We start from the raw sequence: 18,100 nt of genomic DNA, 5'->3' as shown, positions 1-18,100 counted from the left end.
AAACAGAAAGTTTAAATAGTAGGACTGTACCACTGAGGAAGTTGGACAAGTTCCAGGGCTGGTTCAGAGTGAGGACATCAAAACACTGGTAAGATGCTAGTCACATGACCTCCTGTGGAGTTCATAGCATCTAAAAAGGGCGAGGGAGGCAGAGAAAGCCAGAGAACACCAGTGCCCAAGGCACGAGGACCTCCAGAGGAACAGGAAGGACAGGAGGTACACAGAAAAGAGGAGACTATTCAAGGACAAGATCCCAAAAGTGTCACCTGGGAGATGATAAGGCCCGAGAGAGCTGACATGAACTGGAAGTAAAACTCCCTGGAAAGATCATGTGAAGGTCTGGGGGGGTCTGGAGGCTGGAAGAGCCAACAACTTCAGAGATGATGTGTGTGTCACTTTCATCTTTAAGCATTAAGTCACTGGTGAAGGACAATACTGAAATAAATACGCAGGCAAGACAAGCTGGCGGACAACATGGCACTCAAACCAGTGCTAAAACCCAGCCCATGCTGATACAGCCCAGCCGCTCCCCGAGACAGCAGCGGAGACTGCAGGCCCCTCTATCTGAGGCCTCTCTGCTGACCCCAGAGTAACTAAGGAGACCAAACACAGGTGTGGTCAGCAGGTAGGCAGCTCAATGGTCTGCACACCAAATGTGTTTGGGATTCCTGCTTTTTCTGTATTTCCTCATATCCTTTTATTCTCCTCAACAATTCCAAAGGCTATTTTTATCTAACAATACTACTATACTTCTTCACATTTTTCCTTGTCATCCATTCTTTATTTTAAAAGAAATGAAAAGCCTGACCTGTGATGACACAGTGGATAAAGCATTGACCTGGAACACTGAGGTCGCCAGCCCGAAACCCTGGGCTTGCCTGGGCAAGGCACATATGGGAGTTAATGCTTCCTGCTCCTCCCTCCTTCCCTCACACCCTCTCTCTCTTTTCTCTCTCTCCTCCCTCTAAAATGCATAAAAATACATATTTTTTAATTTTTAAAGAAATGAAAAATATTTGTTGGACCCTAAAAGTTAACATGTCTATAATTACAAGCTGAAAAATATATTTGTGATTCTTGGGTAAAAAAGAAAACTACTTTTTAAAAAATGAAATATGTTTACTTATATATAAATATAAGTACATATTTTAAATGGTAAGGATTTTTTTTTTTCTTCTTAAGCCAGGCAATAAATGAATTAATATCTAGAAATACTGCCTATCCATCAAATTACTTGTTGAAGGAGTTCAGAAACATCTCTAGGCAATGGGAGACCTCTCAATTACAGGGAAAAAAATGAGAAAGGGGAAGCATCATTCGACTGCTAATAATATGTACATAATGTAAGATAATATGGAAGTATTTTACATTACAAAATACCCCCAAATCCAAAAGCTTACAAGCTGAGAACATATTACTCAGCAGCAGATAAAGTAATGTGGCCTTGAGTTGTGCCACCAGCCCCATGTGACTACTGAGCACTTGAAATGAGGTCAGTCCAGTTGACACGTGTTGTGAGTAAAAAGCAAAAGCACACACCAGACTTTAAAGAATTATTATGGAGGAAAACACTTAAATATCTCATTAATAATTCTATATTGATTACTTGGCAGTAATAAGGTTTTTTATATACGTTATAAAATATATTACAAAAATGGATCTTACCTGCTTCTTTTGACCTCATTAATATAGCTACTAGAAAATTACGCATCAGACTCTCACTCTAATAGTACTGGACAATGCTGGTCCAGAAATAGTGGCTATCAGGAAAAGAGAAAAGTAAATGCTATTTCAGAGTATACAACCACGGTAATCATGATTGGACTCCATCCCAACACCGCGTTCTTATACTATACTTTGACCTCACCGACACACATACAACACAGGCATGGCCGTGTATCTCAGTCCAAACATCAAAGCAAACCCTACATTACTGTCCTACACAAGTGGCTGAGCCGTCTGCACTCCGAGGGAGGGCAGCAGGGGCCCCAACCGGGCTTCTCACATCCCAGCCCGGGGAGGAGGGAGGGAGCCAGGGGGGAGAAAGGCCAGAGTAAAAATCCACACGCTAACTAACAACAGGCACAAATGGAAAGGTCATAAAGGGAGCTGGGGGCTCTTCTCTGGAAGCCCACAACAGCCCCGAGAGATCTAAATGAAACCAGGATCCGTCCACGGGTGAACACTGCTCAAACCCAGAGGGTCTGTATAACTACCAACCTGCAGGCTCTGGCTCTGTAGACAACCAAAAACATCCCTGAGCGTAAAAAAAGAAAACCTACCATAGAAGGAACAGGACAGACCGAGGGAAGAGATTTTCCCCATACCAAACAGAGTCAGGAAACAGGACAATTTATAAACACCTGATCGGAACCCAACGCTAACACATTGATTTTATTTTATTTTTAAAAACACATCCCACCGGTCTGGCCTGTGGTGGTGCAGTGGATAAAGCGTCGACCTGGAAATGCTGAGGTCGCAGGTTCGAAACCCTGGGCTTGCCTGGTCAGGGCACATATGGGAGTTGATGCTTCCAGCTCCTTCCCCCTGTCTCTCTCTCTCTCCTCCCTCTCTCTCTCTCTCCTCTCTAAAATGAATAAAAAAAATAAATAAATAAAAAGTTTAAAAAAAAAAAAAAAAACACATCCCACCTAAAAGACTGGAGTTGTTCTAATATGCTTGGAATCGCTTTCCTGGTAACCATTATACAGCCCTTCCTTCCTTACCATCTTATATAAGCTCTGTAATCATCAGTATTTACACAGAGTTTTGAAACTGCCCAAGTTTTCCCGTAAATGTTTAATCCTCTTGTTGCTACCGATCCAACTAAACACAAGACAGCGCTTTTATAACACATTTAGTAAGAAGAAAGCGGGACACTGACGTCAACAGCACACAACCCATAACCCAAAAATACCAGCATTACCAGACAAGCCTCGGAAATCAGCTGCTAACAGAACAGAAACTTCTCCTCACGCCTCAAAAGTTTTGATCCAGTTTATATCCGAGTCCCTCGGCATCTGTGGATCAACTTCTAAAATGAGCCGGAATCAGAACGAGGCACCCCGGTCCGCAGGCTCCCGACACTGGGTAGAGCTGGTACTCTCAGCTATATGAGCACCCAGGCAGTGGACTATCTATCATCTGTATGCTCTTGATAACAAAGATGAGAACTACTAATTAGCAGGTCCGATGAACAACTAAGGTGCTAGAAAACAAAGGATTGATGTTTATCTCTCTCCCTTCCTGTCTCTCTGTCTCTCTCTGTCTGTCTCTCTCTCACTTTAAAAAAAAAAAAGGTACTAATGAGCAGGTCTCCCCTTTTCTGTTTAGTAGGATCTTAATATGTTGGGACTAGTACTGATAGCGTCAAAGAAAAATGGAATAAATCAACCATTGAGCCAGTCTCCTGTACTGCCACAATAGTGAGAACAACGCAGTGAAAATGGCGTACACGTGAAACAATTTACCATCTAACTGGACAGACGGGGACAACTAGTGAATGAGAGAAACACGATAATTATTCAACTGTGCATGAGAGCTCAGAGAACAAGGAACTCCATAGGGCTTGAAAGGGTCCGAAATGACTTTGGGGAAGTGAAACCTCAGCCTCAAAGGATGGAGATCCCCGCGCGGGAGGCCGCCGTGGAGTCGAGAGGTAGGCGGGAGTGGATGAGTCCTCAGGAAGTGAAAGCAGCCTGCCCGCAGCACACCATGGAAGGAAAGACATCTCGGCGGTCAAAAGACTCTCCACAGCCCAATGTAAATAAGTGTAAGACGATTTTAGGAAACCCGAGTTTCTGGGCAGGTGATGAGCGCAGAAAGAACCCACCGCTGGGTCATCTTAAAATGGAAGGTCAGGCAGCTACTGTGTTCATCCAAGTACAAGGATCTTGGCAACTGGGATGATGGAACCGACAACGAGAGAAAGAGATGGACGGAGGGAGCAATGTAAAAGAAAAACAACCAATCAAAGACTTCGTGTCAAAAATGACCTCTCGGAAAAGAACAAGAATGCCCCCTCCAGAAATAAGTAAGGAAATGGGCTTGGCAAGACAAGGAATGACCAAGGTCCGGACACGCTGAACAGAGCTGGTCACAGTATGTACGTTTGACCAGTGATCGCCAAAGACTACCACGGATATGAGAGAGAAGCTCTATGAAACAACAGAGCAGAGAAAATTTTTAAATAAATATAAGGATGAGGAACAAATATGTGGAGATGGAAAATGGTTTGACTTTGGGTGATGAGCACACAACAAAATCAACAGCCAAAATGCTATAGAAATGTTTATCTGAAACCTATGTGCTCTTAAATTTTTTTTTTATTTTTTTTTTATTTATTTTTATTTTTGTATTTTTCTGAAGCTGGAAACGGGGAGAGACAGTCAGACAGACTCCCGCATGCGCCTGACCAGGATCCACCCGGCACGCCCACCAGGGGCAACGCTCTGCCAACCAGGGGGCGATGCTCTGCCCCTCCGGGGCGTCGCTCTGCCGCGACCAGAGCCACTCTAGCGCCTGAAGCAGAGGCCACAGAGCCATCCCCAGCGCCCGGGCCATCTTGGCTCCAATGGAGCCTTGGCTGCGGGAGGGGAAGAGAGAGACAGAGAGGAAGGAGGGGGTGGGGGTGGAGAAGCAAATGGGCGCTTCTCCTATGTGCCCTGGCCGGAAATCGAACCCGGGTCCCCCGCACGCCAGGCCGACGCTCTACCGCTGAGCCAACCGGCCAGGGCCCTATGTGCTCTTATTGATCAATGTCACTCCATTAAATTTAACTTTCTAAATAAAAAAAATTTTTTTTTAAAGAAATATAAAGGTAATCAGGGAAACTGAGAGTTGGAAGACCATTTATATTATGGGTATCCCCAAACAGAACTGTCTTCCCCTCAGTTCCCTCATAATGAATATTACTTTTAAGAATGTAACATACACAATTTGATGATGATGGCTTAAGGGAAAAAACGGCTGTACATAGCAAACAAAACTAAAACTATGCAAAAATGTTCACATTAGGTGGTGACAGCAAGGATATTCCTTCTCCTAATTTTTGGAATTTCCCAAGCTCTACTCATTTATTTTTTAAAATAGCTAGCATGGACTTCATTAGAAAAATAACAGTAACCTGACCAGGAGGTGGATAGAGCATTGGACTGGGATGCGGAGGACCCAGGTTGGAGACCTCGAGGTCTCCAGCTTGAGCACGGGCTCATCTGGTTTGAGCAAGGCTCACTAGCTTGAGCCCACGGTCACTGGCTCTAGCAAGGGGTTACTCGGTCTGCTGTAGCCCCCCAGTCAAGGCACATATGAGAAATCAATCAATGAACAACTAAGGAACTGCAACGAAGAATTGATGTTTCTCATCTCTCTCCCTTCCTGTCTGTCTGTCCCTATCTGTCCCTCTCTCTAAAAACAACAAAAAAAAAATAACAGTAAACATTAAAGGAATGATCCCCTCTAAGCATCTGTGAAAGCTCTTACAGTGGTATACCTGAATAGTGAATTTCATCGTATGTAAATTAAATAGAAATACCATTGACAATATTTGACACCCACTATACCGAATAAGTTCTTTTGACAATACAAAGGGAGAAAATGTTTACCAGTTGGAGTGCAAATTCTTGCAGCTTCTCTGCTGAACAGTTTACCAATATCCATCAAAATCTAAAAATGGAAAAGCCTTATGCACTATGCCCAACAATTTCCCTGCCAGGAATTTACTATGGACAAAATATGGACAAGAAATGTCACTGTAGTATTGTTTAAAATAGAAAAAAAAATTAAAATAACCAAAATGCCCATCAAGCTTTGGGATGCAGGAAGAGGGTAGGAGGAAAGAAGAAACAAAAAGGAACACTCCTTGGTAATGAATGCTCCGTCTCACCACTTACATTGAAACACTAACGAATGCTTCATCTCACTACTTACATTGCAGAATGCTTGAAAAAGAGTAAGGAAGCGAGTCTTAAATGACTTTACTTGCAGTGTTCAGACCCGTGACCCTGACTAGGAGAACCAACAACAGTAGGTCCTCCCTCATGTGTTTGCTGATCAAGTCAAAAGCATGTAAAACAAAAATATTTGCCTCCTACCTTATAATTAATGTAAGTAGCAAGACTGAGCCTGTTTATTTTCTAGTTTAATCTACGTGGAATGTGGCTTAAAGAAGTCCATTACCTTATCATTATTAGCATTAACCTAACAATTATTCCCAGGATTGCATTTAGACCACTGCTGACATGCAAAAGGGCAAGGTCAAGCACAAATGAGTTTCAACACTACCAGGCTACAAGCTGAAGGCACAACTCGACCGTGAAACGCAGGCTGAGAAGGCTTGTATTTCAGACGCACCTATAAGCCAGGACGTGGACCGGTCCATACGCTTTCCGTTACATGCCGCTGAGCTCCACTTCCTTGCACTGTCGAGGTCCAAGCTCAAAACCACACGGGGAGTGCCGGTTAGCACGGTCAAGACCTAGCCAGGGAAAAACAGAAGATAAATAAAGAGTAACAGTAAACCTAGCAAGAGGCACGCTGCACGAATGGCACCCACTTCCCACTTTTGGAACTTGCTGTTCCTTCTTCACTTCTAAGGAACGTCTCCGAGGCCCAGCCCTGGGCAGGAGCACAGACTACACCTCTGGTCCCTTACAACTCAGCTCCCCATTTAGACAAGATATTTGGAAGATGTATTTTAGAACACCCAGGAGGAGTAATTTTGCATTCAGTTGGGCTTTCTTCCTTGACAATTTTTAAATCCCATATTCTCAAAGTAATAAAATTAAATAACTTTTTAATGACTTCTTTCATCATATGTGATAGGCATTGTGTTACACTTTGTCCATGCATAATTTCACCTTCACCACAACCCCGGGAAACCACTGGGCCCACACTTCACAGGTGAGAAACCCAAGCGGGGGAGGCCTCCTGGACAAGGAACCAGAGCTCATTGGTGACGGGACAGTGAAGGGTCAGAGCTCGTCAGGACTCAGGACGAGGACAGCACAGCCCTCGCCTCTAATTATAACTCTGCACTGAAAGCACTGCATTTGCAGGGAAAGCAAAGAATGAATTCAAAAGTCACCCTCTTTTAAAGTCTTTTAAAAATGTGTTAATCAAACGGGGGAGGGGGGGTGCTTCCAAAAGAGCTGGGTCACATTCTATTTAAGTGGGGTTATCACTAGGGACACGTGTTCATTTTACTGTTTTTTAAATGAACTTGTTTTCCACACACTGGCACCTATGCATGCACTTCACAATTAAAAAACAAAACAAAACAAACAAGCACACCCACCGCCTGACTGGCAGAGTGTCTGAGCAGCCAGTGAGGCACCGGTCAGGAGCCTGCTTCCCACCCTAAAGGAAACCACAGGCCGCACCGACGCGTGTCTCATTAGAAAATACTTAAGCAGTGAATCTTTCAGCCCCACTGTTTGTTCTGGACGAGTTAGCATCATCATTCAGCCCCATGGAAATGCTATCAGACTGGTAGCAGTCCAGCCTTCAGTGCAACTCCTGTGATCCTGTGTATTTTTAATTTCAGAAACTAAACACTGATCTTGTGCTGTTAGGGACAAAATAATATGACTGCTCATTTTGCAAGATTAGAATATGAATGGAGAAATTCTGTTTTTATTTTTCTAGAACATCCTTACATGCGAGGCAAAAAGAAAAAAAAGGTGATTTATTTCCCAAAATAAAGTCTTCGTAACCATCAATCTATTTTAAGCTAGGTTTATTAAAAATTTACAGTCAGAAGGGAGGCACTAAGGTGACAGGAATAATGGAAAGAACATGAGGAAAAAAGGAACGAAAGCTTTGAAAGAACATCTTGTTTTCCATTAAATAAACGCTAATCATAAATACTGTTCTTTCAAAACACAGATTACACAATATGTATAATATAGTATGTATACTATAATACCAGTTCTATTAAACATGTAATTATATCGTATGTATTTGTGGACACAAAAAAGAGTTAGAAAGGATAAACATCATACTGCCTGAAGTCTAGGGGGTGTAAGAGGTGATGTGACTTCTAAAATGTGTTTTACCCAATTCTGGTAAGTTAGAATTACTTTCCAAACTATGTACACTTCCTTTGTAAATCCTTTAAAGAGCTTATAAAATGTTAATTTTTTAAAAAAGGTTCCATGAGGGCAAAGCTGCAAATTCACTCAATGTCACTTTGGCTACAAATCATAGAAAAGTTCTGAAAGGATAAGTGAAGGTCAGAGACCCCATGAAGATGTGTTTTGGGGAAGCATTTTTTTAATTACGGGGGTGACACTAAGTCACATAAATATACAGGTTTCAGGTGGCCAACGCCACAGTAACTTTCTGTACACCGTACTGCGTGCTCACCCCCCACCCAAGTCAAGTCTTCATTCATGGAAAATAATTTTTAAAGCTGATGGTTACAATAAGTATTTGGGAGGACTGTCCTTCTAATTCCACTAAACAACTACTGCAGACCAAAACACAGAATTGGGTCAGAAGTTCTAATATTAGAAAAATGCAAAGAATTAAACAGAATGGGTCACTGAACAAAAACAAGCCTGAGTTATCAGGGAGCACCCTTGAACTTGCATCACAGTAGCACTGGAACACCCCTCCCCTTCATACATTCCGACACACTCAGAAAACATGAAAACCTGCCCTTTGCACACAAGGCCACGGGGCTGAGATCAAAGCCCAGGCCCCAAGAGCAAGCAAGAGGAAACTTCATTTGGAGTACAATGACGCACCACCTGACATTCCCCCAGAAAGGCCAGTCTGAACTTATAAGAAACTGTTCACAACGCTTCTGTTGTTTATGGGGTTTTCAAGAGTACTATATGCAGTGGTTCCCAAATCTTGATTTCATAGAAAAAAAAAATTCACTAAAAAAATTTAGGAGAATAGAGAACTGTCATCTTCGTATTTTACCATTTCCTTTAAAAGGGATGTTAACACTTAAGAAGCAGGAAGAATGTAACCCCAGAGCTAATATCCTCAGGCAGAAACTTCGGGCAGCAAATTATTACATCAATCTGGGAGATGCCAGAGCTGACAAAACACCTACTCCTGATTTTAAAAACAAAAACCTTTTCAATGAAAAGTAAAAGCTACTTGCTGAATATCACAAAGAACATCTGAAAACCAGGGCAAATATATACAAATGCTTGTGCTCTTCACACCTTTACATTCAGTTGTTCTTTTTAAGGACTTGCAAAGGAAGAACATGGATGTACTTGAAAATGCTGTTGAAATGGGCAATTTTTTAAGGAAAATTGTTGTTTTTTTTTGAAAACCTGAACAAATAACCACATACAAATAAAGAAAATGATAAAAGCAAAGAACTATGCTCAAAAATGGTGCCAGGATCAGACAAATTTAAAGGCAAGTTATTCCCTAAACTTTCTGATGAGAAGTGGGAAATGAGAAACCTTCCCTATTCCTGCTGGTAAAATTGACAAATACAGAAAACCCAAGAGAAGAACACTATATTAACCTCACCTGTCATTCCTAAATTCTTCAACTTCTGCAAATTTGACATGCAAAGAATAACATCTGGTTTCAATCTTGATTTCTTTGATCCACCTGTCTATATAGTTCTCTTAAACTGTAAGTGCCTTTTGTTCATTTTTTCAATAGATTTGTTTTTTTCTTATTCATTTGTAAGAGTTCCTTGTAAATTAAGGACATTAATTCTGTTTTGTTGTAAACATTTCCTACAGAAAAAGTGAATGACTGCTTTCACCGTTCTGTTTATATCACTTGAAATAAAGGATACCTTTAAAAACTCTGATGTCAAATCTAATTATCTTTTTGCAACTTCCTCAATTACTTTTGTGCTTTGAAAGTCCCTCTCCATTCCAAGATTAGAGAAATAGTCACCATCATTTTCAGCTAGATGTTTTTGGTCAAAAAAATGTTTATGGGTCATTCCTTTAAAAATGCATAGCCAATAAAATCATAGCTCTAGGAAAATAAATATGATTATATTTCACTTTAGTTATAGAACAAGTAATTGTCCAAATTTGAGGACTGGCCAAATTATAAAAGTATAATAATTTATGATAAAATACTACAAAGCCATTCTATAGTACAGTATCTGACGACATGGAGAAAGTCATAATCTGTTAAGTAGGGAAAAGACAGAGCATCTCCATTTTTTTTGTAAAAACTACCCTTATTTGGCAAGTCAGGCATGCTAAATAAAAAGGTGATCTCCCTGGATGTCAGATTACAGATGATCTCTTATTTCTTTGTTTTTCTCTTTTACGTATTACCAATGAACGTGTATTGTATTTTTGAACAGAAAAAAAAGTTTAAAATTCATAAATATACATTACATAACACAAGTCACTAAAAAGAACTTTGCCCACATGCTTAACTTGCCACTGCCTTTCTAAAGATTTTATTTATTGATTTTACAGAGGAGGGGGAGTGAGAAGTATCAGCTCATAGTTGCTTCATTTTAGTTGTTCACTGCTTGCTTGCTTTGCTGCTCGTCTTTGTATGTGCCTTGACACGGGAAGCCCAGGGTTTTGAACTGGTGACCTCAGCGTTCCAAGTCGACGCTTTATCCCACTGCACCACTACAGGTCAGCTCAAGTGTCTTTAAAGAAAAAAAATTGAAAATGCCTTTCCTTCACTTAATATATTTAATCCCATATTACAACTGGGATATTAAACATGTAATTCAAGAAAATTGGGGGCTTCACCAATCTTCCTAAGGACCTGAGGATCTAAGGAATATTACCTGATTTATATTCCTGGCAAAATAACCAAGTTAAACATGCAACCCCAAGACACTTAGCAGCGGCAGTAAGTCAAACGCTGCTAACAGAAACGATTCCATTTTTCCCTTAATAAACTGTGTCTTAGCATGGGAACAAGCACGGTGGAGTACAACTAAGCTGAGAAGCCTATTTTACGTACGCTCACTCCTATGGAGGACTTCCTAAACTTCCTAAAACCTTTTCAAAATGTCTAGGGGTGATCCTACTTAGAAAGCAATCAGATTAAAGTGACTGGATGTCAGAACTTTGAATCCAGAACCAGAGAAGACTTGGAGGTGGCCATCCAGGCAGGCTGTGTCCCCCAGACTGGGCCTCAGTGTCAGACCCAGCATCCCGCCTGAGGATGGGGCTCAACAAAGGTGGGTGAAAAAAAGAACGCAAAGGGTTTAGAAATCTGGAAGCCCCGTTCCTCAAGGACAGCTGGGGGCACTGAGACGCCACCCAGCTGGAGGTAGCCGGAGAATCAGAATCCAGACCCATCGCATTTCTTTCTGCTGCTGGTGCTGACAAATCTATTCTTAGATTCCTCGACTGGGGGCTAAATTGCAGGCACATGTGGGGGGCTTGGGCGGGGAGTGGTGTCTGGTCCAGGTTGAGCAAGCAGCTCGTTTGCTGCGCAGGATGTGTGCTCAGTGGCCTCATTCACCGATGTGGTTTCACTTCCCTTCCCTTGTGCTTGGGTTGCTGTGTCCGTTAGGTGATCACCGGCCCTTCCACATGTAAAAACTGCTCTCAGCATCAGATACTAGAGCAGAGGATGCAGAGACAGCTGAAAGAGGGCAGCTTCTGTCTGGAACAAGACTCAGATACAGGATTCCAACAGGGGGAGTTCGTTGCAGGGATCTTGAATGCAGGAAGGAGACATCTGCCTTCAGTTTGTCCACCTTTGCTTCCAACAGCTGGAACTTGGCATCAATAAGCTTGACTGGATTATTCATTGTAGTTTGTAGGGCATCAATCTTTCCTGCTAGTTACTCCAGGGACATCTTAGATCCACTTAGACAATCTTCATAAATCCATTTGTCTCGTTGCTTGACTCACTGTCATGAAGTTCACTGCTTCTTTTCCATTTTGTTCTTGCCACTCATAGGATCAATTTCTCTCTAGAAGCTTCTGTTCTCAGGACAACTAAGGATGATGCTTGCTTGGTTTGTTGGTCCCTGTTAGCACTTCTAGCAGTAGTGCTGGGGGCCTCGAGTACACTGAGTTGTTGGTGGGTCTACATGCTGTGGGTCTGCAGGTCGGGGAGACTCATTTGGGGATTGTTTGGGCTACTCTTCATTGATTCGACGTTTTGCATTGTGCCTGCTGATTCCCCATGTCATTTCTTATTAGAAACTGTGGAGAGAAAAATACTGCCAGAAAATGCACAGAGGGTATTATTGCTACTCCCTGTGGTGTGCTACACGAATTAAGTTCCCCATCCACAAACTCAAAGGCTAATGAGTGCTTAAGTCTAGTTAAGACAAGTGTTTCAAAGGGAAGCCCTTCTTTCTTTTTTTTTCTTTTCTTTTCTTTTTTGCAAAAAGCCTAAAGGATATAATTAGAAAGAATCACTAAATCTCACAATTTGATTCAAATATTATTTTTTAATTTTACTAAAGCTGAAGTAAGAAATTAAGGCCCAAGAGCTCTATCAAACCAAAAGAGACACCATATGTGCCCCAAAGGAAAAAGCACTAAATATCAAAGGTATCCAAGCCGAAAACTTGAATGGAAAGCTTGTAAATGACAGCTCGCTTGCTCCCTGTCTGACTGGTTAGAATAAGAGCACCCAACTTCCAGGCCAACCCGCCTAAAGTTCCTGTGTATCGGGGTCATGATATGAAAAATCTTCGAGTTTAAATGTTACTTTATTTTTTCTAATTCAAAGGTAGTCTTAGATTATTCCAAGATATTTTAGTGGGCAAACAGATTTTTTTTTCTTTTTTTACAGAGACAGAGAGAGAGTCAGAGGGAAGGACAGATAGGGACAGACAGGAACGGAGAGAGATGAGAAGCATTAATCATCAGTTCTTCGTTAAGACCCCTTAGTTGTTCATTGATTGCTTTCTTATATGTGCCTTGACGGTGGGGCTACAGCAGATCGAGTAACCCCTTGCTCGAGCCAGCGACCTAGGGCCCAGGCTGGTGAGCTTTTTCTCAAACCAGATGAGCCCACGCTCAAGCTGGCAACCTCGAGGTCTTGAACCTGGGTCCTCCACATCCCAGTCCAATGCTCTATCCACTGTGCCACCGCCTGGTCAGGCAGGCACACAGATTTGGAATCTAAAAAAAGTTTTCAAACAATCAAGTTCTGGCATGACCAGGCGGTGGCACAGCGTATCGAGCATCAGTCTGGGATGCTGAGGACCCAGATTCAAAACCCTGAGGTCGCTGGGTTGAGTGTGGGATCATAGACATGATCCCATGATCACTGGTTGCTGGCTTAAGCCCAAAGGTCGCAGGCTTGAGCAAGGGGTCACTGGCTCGGCTGAGGTCGCTGGGTTGAGTGTGGGATCATAGACATGATCCCATGGTCACTGGTTGCTGGCTTAAGCCCAAAGGTCGCAGGCTTGAGCAAGGGGTCACTGGCTCGGGGTCAAAGCACATATGAGAAAGCAATCAATGAACAAATAAACCAAGGTGCTGGAACTATGAGTTGATGCTTCTTATCTTTCTTTGTTCCTGTCTGTCCCTGTCTGTCTGTCTGTCTCTCTCTCTCTAAAAAAAAACAAAAACAAAACAGCCTGACCAGGAGGTGGTGCAGTGGATAGCATGTCAGATTGGGACACAGAGGACCCAGGTTCAAAACCCCAAGGTCGCCAGCTTGAGCCAGGCTCATCCGGCTTGAGTGCGGGCTCACCAGCTTGAGCATGAAATTGTTGGCTTGACCTGGGATCGCTGGCTTGACGTCATTGTGGCTGGCTTGAGCCCAAGGTCGCTTGCTTGAACAAGGGGTCACTTGCTCTGCTGTAGCCCCAAGTCAAGGCACATATGAGAAAGCAATCAATAAACAGAGGCCACAACAAAGAACTGATGCTTCTCATCGTTCCCATCCTGTCTCTGTCCCCACCCATTCCTCTCTCTCTCTCTCTCTCTCTCTCTCTCTGTCACCAAAAAAAAAAAAAAAAAAAATCCAGAAATAAACCTTAACATTTATTCATTTATGTCAGGTGATTATGATCAAGTGTGTTTTCAACAAGGGTAAATGAATAATCTTTTCAAAAAACTGATGCTGATACCAATGGAAACTTACAGTACAGGAATGAAGTTGGACCCCTATCTCGCACCACATACAAAAATTAACTCAAAATGGATCGAAGACCTCAATCTAAGAGATAAAACTATAAAACCCTAGAAGAAAACATAAGAGTAAATCTTTGTGACCTTGGCTTAGGCCGGTGGTTCTCAAACTTTTTAAAGTTGGGGCACATTTAAAATCCTACAAATAATTGTAGGCGCACTACATACAAATAATTAGGTCAAATATTAAAGAAAAAATATAAAGTCTAAGCATGCTTTCTGGTAATTAAACAAAATAAATACAACAAAATTAAATTTATTTTGACATAAAAAACATTTTTATGTTACATTTTTTGAGTTATGCTTTTTAGAATTTGTAAAAAAGGGGTTAAAAAATAAAAAAAAGTTATCTTTTTATATATGTAGATACATTCTTAGTAAGATTTAGTAAATTCGACAGGTCCCAGCGCAAATGTGTTAAGTTTTTTCATTCTTGTGTTTATGAGAAACATGAGCCTGATGTGTCCTAGCGATTTCTTCAATGTTTGGGCATGTATTTGAAAGGCAAACTCTCATTTCCTCATCAATACATTAAAGAATTCCTCTCTTTTTACTCTTAATTGTGTTGAGTGCAGAAAACCCCTACCATACATGTCATCTTAACTTGACACCAAACAAAGGATAGAAGAAACTTGCCTCCAGTCTTTCCAGGAAACATGGGGGGGTAGTGTAAACAATCCAGCACCACAGCTTAACAGCCTTTAGCAACTGAATCAGGCAAGTAAGGTGGGGGGTTGGACAGACTGTCAGCTTACAGCCAATTCCCCACACCTGTTCCCCAAAAATCTAAACTCCAAAAACCTTGTTGGTTTTTTGGTCCCCAACAGGCACATATTTCTCTGGAATACCACAGGACACACCTGGAAATCTTCTAGGGTACACAAGTGCGCCCTGGTGCACACTTTGAGAACCACTGGCTTAGACAATGATTTCTTAGCTATAATATCAAAAGCACGAGCAACAAAAAAACATATATAAATAGAACTACATCAAAATTTAAAACTTTTCTGCTTCAAAGGACATCAGAAAGTGATCAACCTGCATCTGTGGGCCTCCTACAACTACCTCTCTCTGGGCTTCTATTTAGATTGTGACGATGTGGCTCTGGAGGGTGTGAGCCACTTCTTCCGCAAGTTGGCCAAAGAGAAGCGGGAGGGCGCTGAGCATCTCTTAAAACTGCAAAACCAGCGTGGTGGCCGCATTCTCTTCCAAGATGTGCAGAAGCCTTCCCGAGATGATTGGGGTAAAACTCAGGATGCCATGGAAGCCGCCATGGCCTTGGAGAAGAGCCTAAACCAGGCCCTTCTGGATCTGCATGCCCTGGGTTCTACCCGTACAGACCCTCACCTCTGTGACTTCCTGGAGGACCACTTCCTGGATGAGGAGGTGAAAATCATCAAGAAGATGGGCGACCACCTGACCAACCTCCGCAGACTGGCTGAACCCCAGGCTGGGGTGGGCGAGTATCTCTTTGAAAGGCTCACCCTCAAGCACGACAAGGAGCCTTAGAGCCCAGAAGCCTTTCAGGGGCCCCTCTGCATTCCCCTCTGTAATATGTCTGGCATTGGTTTGAGCCTCTCCCTGAAAACATTCCGCATCCTTTTAACCTCCCTGCAGCCCTCTCCCATGCATTGGACCAAATTGAAATAAAGCTTTTTGCAGCAAAAACAAACAAACAAACAAAAAAAAAACAACAGACAGACCTGTTGCTGAGGATATAGAGAAATTGGAACCATCATATATTACTGATGCACCACTTTGGAAAAGTTCAGCAGTTCCTCAAAATGGTAAACACAGAATTCCCATATAATCCAGTAACGCCCCTCCTTGATATTTACCCAAGAGAACTGAAAAAGGACTACACTAAAACCTTCACAGCAGCAGTATTCCTAACAGCTAAAACGGAAAAACAACCCAAGTGTCTGTCCATCAACTGATTAGTGGCTGAATAAAATGTAGCATTGTTATGTACTACCACATGGTTAAGTCATAAACACGTTATGCTAGGTAAAAAGCCAATCAAAAGGGACAACATATACTGATTATATTTATATGAAACTTCCAGAGAATGTAAATCCACAGAAATAGTATGGGGTCGTGGTTGCCCACGTCTGTGGGAGGGCAGAATGAGGAGTGACTGCGGATAGGAGGTATGGAGTTTCTTTTGGGGGGGATAAAAATGTTCTGAAATTAGTGTGATAATTACACAAGTCAGTGAATATACTAAAAACTGAAGCATATCATTTAAAAGGGAAGATTTAATGATATGTGATTTATATCTCAATAAAGCTTTCTTCTTTCTAATGTTGTTTTGTGCCATGAGCCCCCTCCACTGTCATTCCCACAGAACGTCATGTGGCTCCTTCACCACTGGACAGATGAATAAATACCCTTTTCATCTCAAATGCTTTACCTCAGAGCCATGTATTCATGACCAGACCGCAAAATCAATTTAAGGCATTACAATTAATTTTTTTTTCATGAAACAGGAATAGAAAATACCAGAATACACAGCTTATTAGGTTATGCGTAAATTTTGTAGACACTTACACTGATGTATATATTAATGAAAAATAAGTCAATCAAAACAAACCCTGCAAAATACAGTGTGTCCGTAAAGTCATGGTACACTTTTGACCGGTCACAGGAAAGCAACAAAAGACGATAGAAATGTGAAATCTGCACCAAATAAAAGGAAAACCCTCCCAGTTTCTGTAGGATGATGTGGCAGCCTGTGCACATGCACAGATGATGACGTAACACCGTGTATACAGTGGAGCAACCCACAGCCATGCCAGTCGAGATGTGGACGGTACAGAGGAAAGGTCAGTGTGTTCTGTGGCTCGCTAAATTCGAATCTGTGACCAAAGTGCAACATGAATATCGGCGCGTTTATATCGAAGCACCACCCCATAGGAATAACATTACTCGGTGGGATAAGCAGTTGAAGGAAACCGGCAGTTCGGTGGAGAAACCCCGTTGTTCTGGTAGGCCATCAGTCAGTGACGAGTCTGTAGAGGCTATATGGGATAGCTACCTAAGGAGCCCTAAAAAATCTGTGCGTGAGCCCACATCGAACTGCACTGAATAGGTATGAAACTGGGAGAGTTTTCCTTTTATTTGGTGCAGATTTCACATTTCTATCGTCTTTTGTTGCTTTCCTATGATGGTCAAAAGTGCACCATGACTTTATGGACACACTGTATATTTTAGGAGTTGAACAACACCTATTCAAGAAACAAAACAATAAATATAAGATCTCAGAGTTGAAAACAGAAATTGAATTGAATTCAGCCCCTTTGGAGCATCATCCTAAGTACTGAACTAAACACAAGAAAAAGCAAGTTGGACCCCATGTCCGTTTTTATTGGTCAAACGAAATAATAATATTCCCCACCCCACACACCTCCCAGGGCATCTGAGAGGTAAAGAGGAGCTTCCTGCTCCCACCACATTCAAAGGCCCCTGCTGGTAGCATCTACAGCAGATCCAACTGGGAACCCAAGAGCCCAGGACGCAAACACCACACTCACTGCAGTCATTCAAAACAGGGGAAATGCAAGCTGCAGGCTGGGCGGCCTGGAAATGCAGGACCCAAGCTCACGCTGGGTGTCAAGAAGCAGGTGTGAAAAAGTAGAACTTGAACAGAAAGGGCAAAATCGATCTTGCTGGCGTATTCAGTTTCTTTTCACAGGGCTGAAAGGATAAAGGGAGAGAAGAAAGAATCCACAAAAATTCTGAGGGAGAAAACATTTTCAAAAACTGCAGGTCAGAATCCCTGGCACAAAAGACAAGTGTGGCTGCACCTGCACAGCACGACAGTGTGGCTAGAGAACAGAAGCCCTCGGGTGAACTAGAAGGAAAGCTCCGACTCACAGAGTTCCTCCTGGCAAGAAATTTGAGGTCATCCTAAAATCATCAGGAAAACCGAACTTATTTGGAAAATTACCACAATAACAAGGACAGATGCTACCAAGAATTTCTGTAGTATACAAAATGCCTGGGTCAATGTCAAGGTGACAAAGTCT

General features: G+C 42.2%; 1 protein-coding gene and 1 pseudogene across 1 annotated transcript in view; one reads left to right on the top strand and one right to left on the bottom strand.

The window, feature by feature from the left end:
- Nucleotides 1-18,100, bottom strand: part of SLC23A2 (solute carrier family 23 member 2) — a 120,469-nt gene that overhangs the window by 91,473 nt on the left and 10,896 nt on the right. Inside the window, exon 2 of the mRNA XM_066387269.1 lies at nt 6,352-6,475. The gene's annotated coding sequence lies outside the window, so the exon portion shown is untranslated. The remainder of the gene's footprint in view (nt 1-6,351; nt 6,476-18,100) is intronic.
- LOC136406635 (ferritin light chain pseudogene) lies at nt 3,619-15,757 on the top strand (annotated as a pseudogene).

The sequence above is a fragment of the Saccopteryx leptura genome, chromosome 5 (assembly GCF_036850995.1).
Source record: "Saccopteryx leptura isolate mSacLep1 chromosome 5, mSacLep1_pri_phased_curated, whole genome shotgun sequence".
NCBI lineage: Eukaryota > Metazoa > Chordata > Mammalia > Chiroptera > Emballonuridae > Saccopteryx > Saccopteryx leptura.
This window is presented reverse-complemented; position numbering and strand designations above follow the sequence as displayed.